Here is a 6,742-nt window from a genome sequence, read left to right as displayed (position 1 = left end):
TTCATAAATAGAACGAGGGTTATGGACTAAATATAAAAAGAGGTTTTATTTATTTACCATACGTCTAGTTTATTTATATTTTTATTTATTTACCATACCTTTTGAGTAAGTATAAAAAGACGTTTTATTTATTTACCGTACCTCCACTTTACTTATATTTTTATTTGTTTACACCAGGTGACTTATGGAGTAAATATAAAAAACGTTTTATTTATTTACCATACCTCTCATTTATTTATATTTTTATTAATTTACCATACCTCTTTTATAAATATGGTATTTGGCCCATAGGATTCAGTTAAATAAAACCTATTCTTGAAAATGGGCGAATGGATTCACTTAAATAAAACCTATTCTTGAAAATGGGCGAATGGAAGGTTGTAACTCCTAATTTCAAGGGCTAAATTTACCTTTTTTACCCTGTCCCTTAAAATAAGGTGGGCTATTTGAGGTGATTTGTAAAAATATACTATGATACAAAATATTCGCCCACTAAAAATTTAAAACCCCTTAATTTCGCCACAGGGTGAACATTCGCCCCTAAAATTATCCTTGATTGATGTTATTGTTCTTTCTACATAATTGTTATTGATGATATGATAATATGGGGTGAATGCAATATATGAATGAAGAAAACTATTTTAATTAAATTATCTAAAGTAAAGAACAATATCTCCCTTAGTGCCGCACATTTGTTTCATATTCTACATAGAAATACCATTCCAACGATGCAATAATTGTCTCAATCAGAGTGTGTATGAAAAATGTATGCTAGTCATAAGTTGACCTTCCTATTTTCACCACCATAATTCAAGAGGATCCAATGTCAGCCCCCATTATTCTTGAAAAATTGGCTAGCCATATTATTATGATTAAGAAGACTCTAGAAGAGTCCATATTGTAACTTTGGTTAAGAGTTGAGGTAGTTAAATCTAACCACTAGTAGTCTATCGGGCTATTTTATCACTGAGCAACTACGAGGAAAAGGGGGTTATATTATTTCAAGTGAATTTGTTCCACATATGAGAAAAATCAATCAAGAGGGAAAGGAGATAGAGAACATGGAGAGGATCTATGCAATGTAGTAGCCCACAGGCCACAACCATACCCCTTTGTACTCACTGTCATTTTCTATTCAGAGAAGGAGAGCAGAGCAACCTCACCTTCCAATTGGGCTTTCACCCAAAAGGGTTTCCCAAGACATATATTTTGTTAAATCATTTTTTGAGAGTTTCTATTTTTATTTTATCTATTTTATGCATAATTCTAATTTGCATGTATACACAATTAACAATAATCTACATATCAAAAAATATAAAGAGAAATAAAACCCAAATACTATATATTTTTAGATTTTTAAATATAGTTTTATCAGATCTGTTGTAACAATTTGTCCAGTGTAATATGTAGGTTAGTTTATGGATCACTTCTATACCATAATTTTATGGATAAATATTTTTTTTCTTTTATGATGCATGCACATTCAAGACAATTGGAAAAAAGAAATTAAGATTGAATTTTTTTCTTTATCTGTTAGATGGTTTTTTAGATTTAAAAAATAAATTGACAACTTGATAGTTAGGATTGTAAAAACAAAAACATGTTTACCTTTTCGATTCATTATCATTTTCATTTCTTATGATGTTTTCAAATATGATTCATATTTTCATCATTAATGAATTTGTACACACTTATATATATATATATATATATATATATATATATATATATAAAATTTACATTGGATTAGACTGGCCTTAAGGAAGGTGAGGCATTACATGGTTTTCCTTATAATTTTATTTATGTTCTTAAAAAGTTATAGGAAAACTATGAATCATCCTACTTTCTTTTAGTTAAGAACTTAGGAAGGTCTCCATTACAACAAATATTTTGAAATTGTGATCTAATGTTGGCATACCCAGGATAATCTAAGAGAAAGTGTTTTTCATCTTCAACCCTCTTATTGTTACAAAGATGACAAATTATTTTAATTGGTAATATTTTAGGAATTTCCCAATCCCATGTTTGACTATAGAGTTAATTAGAGTTTTTTCTTACGTTAATAATGTTAGTTTTCTTCTTTATATTAGTAAGAGAATTAATTTTGATGTTATATATTAAGGTTGACCACCTCCTTATAATATATCAATTTTCTTTTATTACCTTAATTCATATTGTCATTCTAGAATCTGAGAGGTTTCTTAATTATGTCATATTCAGGGTCATTAGAGTTGAGGTTAACATAAGTAAACATATTTTCTTGTTGAATTATGCAATTTTTTTACCTAACCATTTTTCTTTTATAAGACAAGTTTTTTAATTTGTAATTTGTTTTGATTTTGTAGTTTTTCCTTGACTATTAGTAACCTAACCTCATCTTTCTTCAGTTTTAAATAAAAATTTATGAGGTTCATGGTTTTTTTGTTATACCCATGATCTAGCTTTGTAAGCTTGTTCATTTCCTTTTCATGGATTTGATAGCCAATTTACCTTCCAAGCTATATACAGCCACATTGTTATTTAAATTTCCCTCAAACTCTTTAATATTATTCATTGGATTGTATATGTGTTAGAATTTCAAGGTCATTTTTAATATTTGACTTCACAAATTGAAGGCTTCAATATTTACATATTCAAAAATATGCAAAAATGGTGGGATTCAAGAACAACTTATTATTTATACTTGTACAAATTTATTTATAACAATTTTATGACTTAAATAATAAACCAATGTCTTAACATGAACATTTGCATTGTCTTTTTAAGGAAAAACAGCATATCGCTCTCATAGAAATATGAATTTTTTTAAGTTATACAAATGTTTCATAAATAAATATTGTATTTTTCTATTCAAGGGAAATCGTTCTCTCTCTAAGGTAAGAGTGGGGGTTAATACAACAATATTCATAAACACATAGGCATTACAATAATATATCTCATCACCATATCATTCTCAAAAAATTGAACCTAGACAAGGGAAATAACAAACATTTTGTCCAACCATCCAAGATAACTCCAATTGACAAATATAAAAATTGTATGTTTCAAATTCGTACTTTCATTTTTTTACCCAATTTTAATAAATTGAACACATACTTCTATACTTCTAATAATCCATATCAGTGAACAAACTGTTATTTTTCAAAGTTTTCATTGAAATTAACGTTTTGAGAAAAACTTATCTTGTACGAGCCACCATATTATTATAAACTCGTTTACTTAAAACCATATTGTTTTTTAGTTGGAACATAGGTATGGGGGGATTTAAATGAGACAAAATGATTACAAGCTCGAGGACTGAGCTTGGTTATAGCATAAGATATAGAGAAGGTTCGCTTCTCGGTATCCCAAGTGGGTCTCAATCACGGGTAGGTTGAATTAACTAAATATTAGTTATAAAATGTGTTAATTGAAATTAGCTTGAGCTCGAGCTCTTCTAAAAGAGTGTTATTTTTATTCATATTTAAATTTTATGTTTCAAAAGAAAAAGCTATACAATTTTATTAAAAAAAATTAATAATATAAATAAATAAATAAATAAAAATATTATAGGAAAGTAATTAATATTTTCCTATTATTTATTTTGCAAATTTTTTTATGTAAATTTATATATAATTCAAAACTAATTCTTCATAATTTTAGAAAAATGTGTTTTCAATTATTTTTATTTAATAAAAGAGAGAAAGAGATTCAATTGGCCAAACCAAAATATGGAGGGATAGGAAGTTCCTAAAAGATTTTCCTAAGACATATATTTTAAAACTGGTAGGAAAAATTCCATCTATACTAAGGGTTGTTGTGGCCTAGACTAGGTGCGATACTAAAGGTTGGTGTGGCCTAGGCTAGACATGATCCCCACGTGATTTTGAAAACTCATATTATCTAGTGAAAAAAAGGAAATAGAAAACTATATTTTCAATTTTTTTGATTTAATAGAAAAAGAAAGAATTCCATTGATAAAACGATAAAGATGTCTAAAACAAGAAATTAAAATCGTTAATTTGTTTTCTATCACTGCGAGAAAAAATGATTTAAAAACTACTTAAATTTAAAAAATTAGAATAGTATTTTATGTTCTAAATGTAAATGTTTCCGTAAAAATAATTAAATGAAGAGGAGGAAAAATGCACAGTATATAAAATGAGAAATTTCAAAATTTACGATATAACCTAAGATGGGTTTAACAAAACAATAGCTTTAGCAATAATTTGTATATTATTCTTCAACATAATGAAAAATAAATTAAAAATTATATGTTGATTTATTTTTTATAAATATATGAGTTTGACAAAAGAATAGCTTTAATCATAATTTTTATATTGTTCTCCAAACATAACTAAAAAATAATTAACCATTTTCTATATTAATTTATTTTTCATAAATATTTTTGAAATATAGAATTTTGCTCATTCACCTTTTAATGGTTGAAGCTTTCATACAAATAATCAAGGGGATTATCATGTTTGGCTAATTATTATTAGCACTAAGGTATGTATTGTCTTGAGTTTTAATTTAAATTATATATGTTTGGAATGTTATTTAAGGAAATTGAATTTGGATAACGAGTCATAATATTAATTAATATAAAATAAATTTTATTATTAATTTATTAATTTATTTTCAAATATTTTCATAGGATAATGACTTTTATAGTATTTTGTGTGGTTGAACTAATATGACACGAGTATGAACGTGGCCATATTGGTCGTGTGAATGAATTGATATGCGAAAGGTATAGAAGTGCCCATAGAGTTGCATGGGTCCTTACCTTTTTCCCACCTCTCATGCAACAGCTACCTCATCCCTACATACACTCTTCTTCCGTAGTGACCCTTACCCCATATATATATAGATATATGTGTGTGTAAATTACACATTTTAAACTACGTGAAGCAATCATATAATAAAAGAGAGACTTTATTACTTTTGATATTCCAACCTACATGAATCAATCATAAGTAAGACCCATGACCCATTATTACTTTTGATATTTGTCTCTTGTTTCGCAAATTGCATCACCTTTTTCAATTATATAATTTTTGCTGAGGCACGTCTTTCATTTACGTTGGCAAAAGTTGTTTGGTGGGCGTTAAAGGAGTGTGTTTCAAGACTATTACTTTTGATAGGAGTAGTCTATAATGCAATTTTTCAGAGATTCTGATCATCTGAAAAGCGCATTATTTCGGCCACCACCCAACTCGCCTTTCCCTCTCTGTCTCTGTCGCCTCGCCGGAACGTGAACTCCGTTACCTCCGTCACTGTCACCTCGCACGCCGACTTCCTGTTTCAACTTCACCAACCCCACCAATGCCTTAACGAGCATATGGCAATTGCACCAACTTAATTTGAAAAATTCATGTGAACCGAAGCATCCCCTACTACCCCGCCCTTGCCTAGAGCAGAACCACCGAGCAAGCGAAATGCGGTTTGATGGACAGTGATGATTGTTGGGTATGCACAGAATGGATAGGTGGGTGAAGTGCTCAAGCTGTTTAAGGAGATACTTGAGCCATATATGGTCACTCAGACAGAGCGCTACCTCTACTAAGTCAGGGAAGGGTGCTAGGGGCGAAAAGGGAGGATTGAAGAAAAAGCCTGTCATGAAATCAGTCAAGGCCGGCCTTCAATTTCCTGTTGGAAGGCTCGCTAGATATCTGAAGAATGGCAAATACGCCAAGAGGGTTTGGATTGGAGGCCCCATTTTTCTTGCAGCTGTGCTCGAATACCTAGCAGCTGAGGTTCTTGAATTGGCAGCAAATGCTGCCAGAGACAACAAGAAGAATAGGATAATTCCCTGCCATATTCAGCTGACCGTGAGAAATGACGATGAACTGGGAAAGCTTTTGGGGAAAGTTACCAGAGGTCATGGAGGCGTAATTCCCAACATTCACTAGGTGCTCTTGCCCAAGAAGGCTAGAGAAAAGATGCCAGAGAAGGCTAAAGGTTCAAAGAAGTCCTAGTGGCATTTGGATTTTGGGGTCTTGGCATATTTTTAAGCATCCATAGCCATGAATAGGAATGTGCCTGATTTGACTGTCAGCGGGCCTGGGTTTCGTGATTTTGGGTTTTTCTGTGTGACTTTGATGGTAATGTTGTAGCCTTCGAAGGTTTTATGGGTTACGGTGCTTGTATGGCATGTTGCTCCCTGTTTTGTTCATGTGCAATCAATATGGAGACTGGTGGTGATGTCTTTTGTATAGTAAATAATTTGGATTAAAATCCTTTTTTCTATGTGGTTTATTTGCCAAGATTTATAAGTTTGAAACACAAAAGCTTCTTGTGAATTGAAGGTTCTCACTTATTATTAAATATAATCCCTGTTTTAATTTCTGAAAAACTAGAGGTGGTTATATTCTTGGTACAGTGTCTACCATATTTGGGCAAATCATTAAATTCGGAAACCATAACCTTTAATTGTGTTGAGATTTTAAGATAAGCGATACAAATAAATTTAAGCATCCAATTTCTTCCTCATCCAAGGCCAACTCAAATCCAAATGATTCTCACCATGAAACTCTGAAACAACTGATGATATCAATTATTATAAATAAACTCACTCGAATTAATGTAAAAAACTATGACCAGCAAGGGAATAATTCCGTAAGGAATACCCATTTGTGTTCTTAGAAATTCTGTCAGGAATTCCAATTTGTTTGTTTTTTTTTTTTAAATGTGACTGTGCAATTCATTTTTTGAGAACTTTAGGGCTGTCAAAATTATGAAACTTGATCGCTATAATTAT

General features: G+C 30.5%; 1 pseudogene; it reads left to right on the top strand.

Moving 5' to 3' along the window:
* Window positions 1-5,462: 5,462 nt before the first annotated feature.
* LOC149166073 (histone H2A pseudogene) lies at window positions 5,463-5,960 on the top strand (annotated as a pseudogene).
* Window positions 5,961-6,742: the final 782 nt, after the last annotated feature.

The sequence above is a fragment of the Pinus tabuliformis genome, chromosome 5_1 (genome assembly GCF_031772625.1).
Source record: "Pinus tabuliformis cultivar Carrire ecotype Pingquan chromosome 5_1, CPIR1, whole genome shotgun sequence".
NCBI classification, from domain to species: domain Eukaryota; kingdom Viridiplantae; phylum Streptophyta; class Pinopsida; order Pinales; family Pinaceae; genus Pinus; species Pinus tabuliformis.
This window is presented reverse-complemented; position numbering and strand designations above follow the sequence as displayed.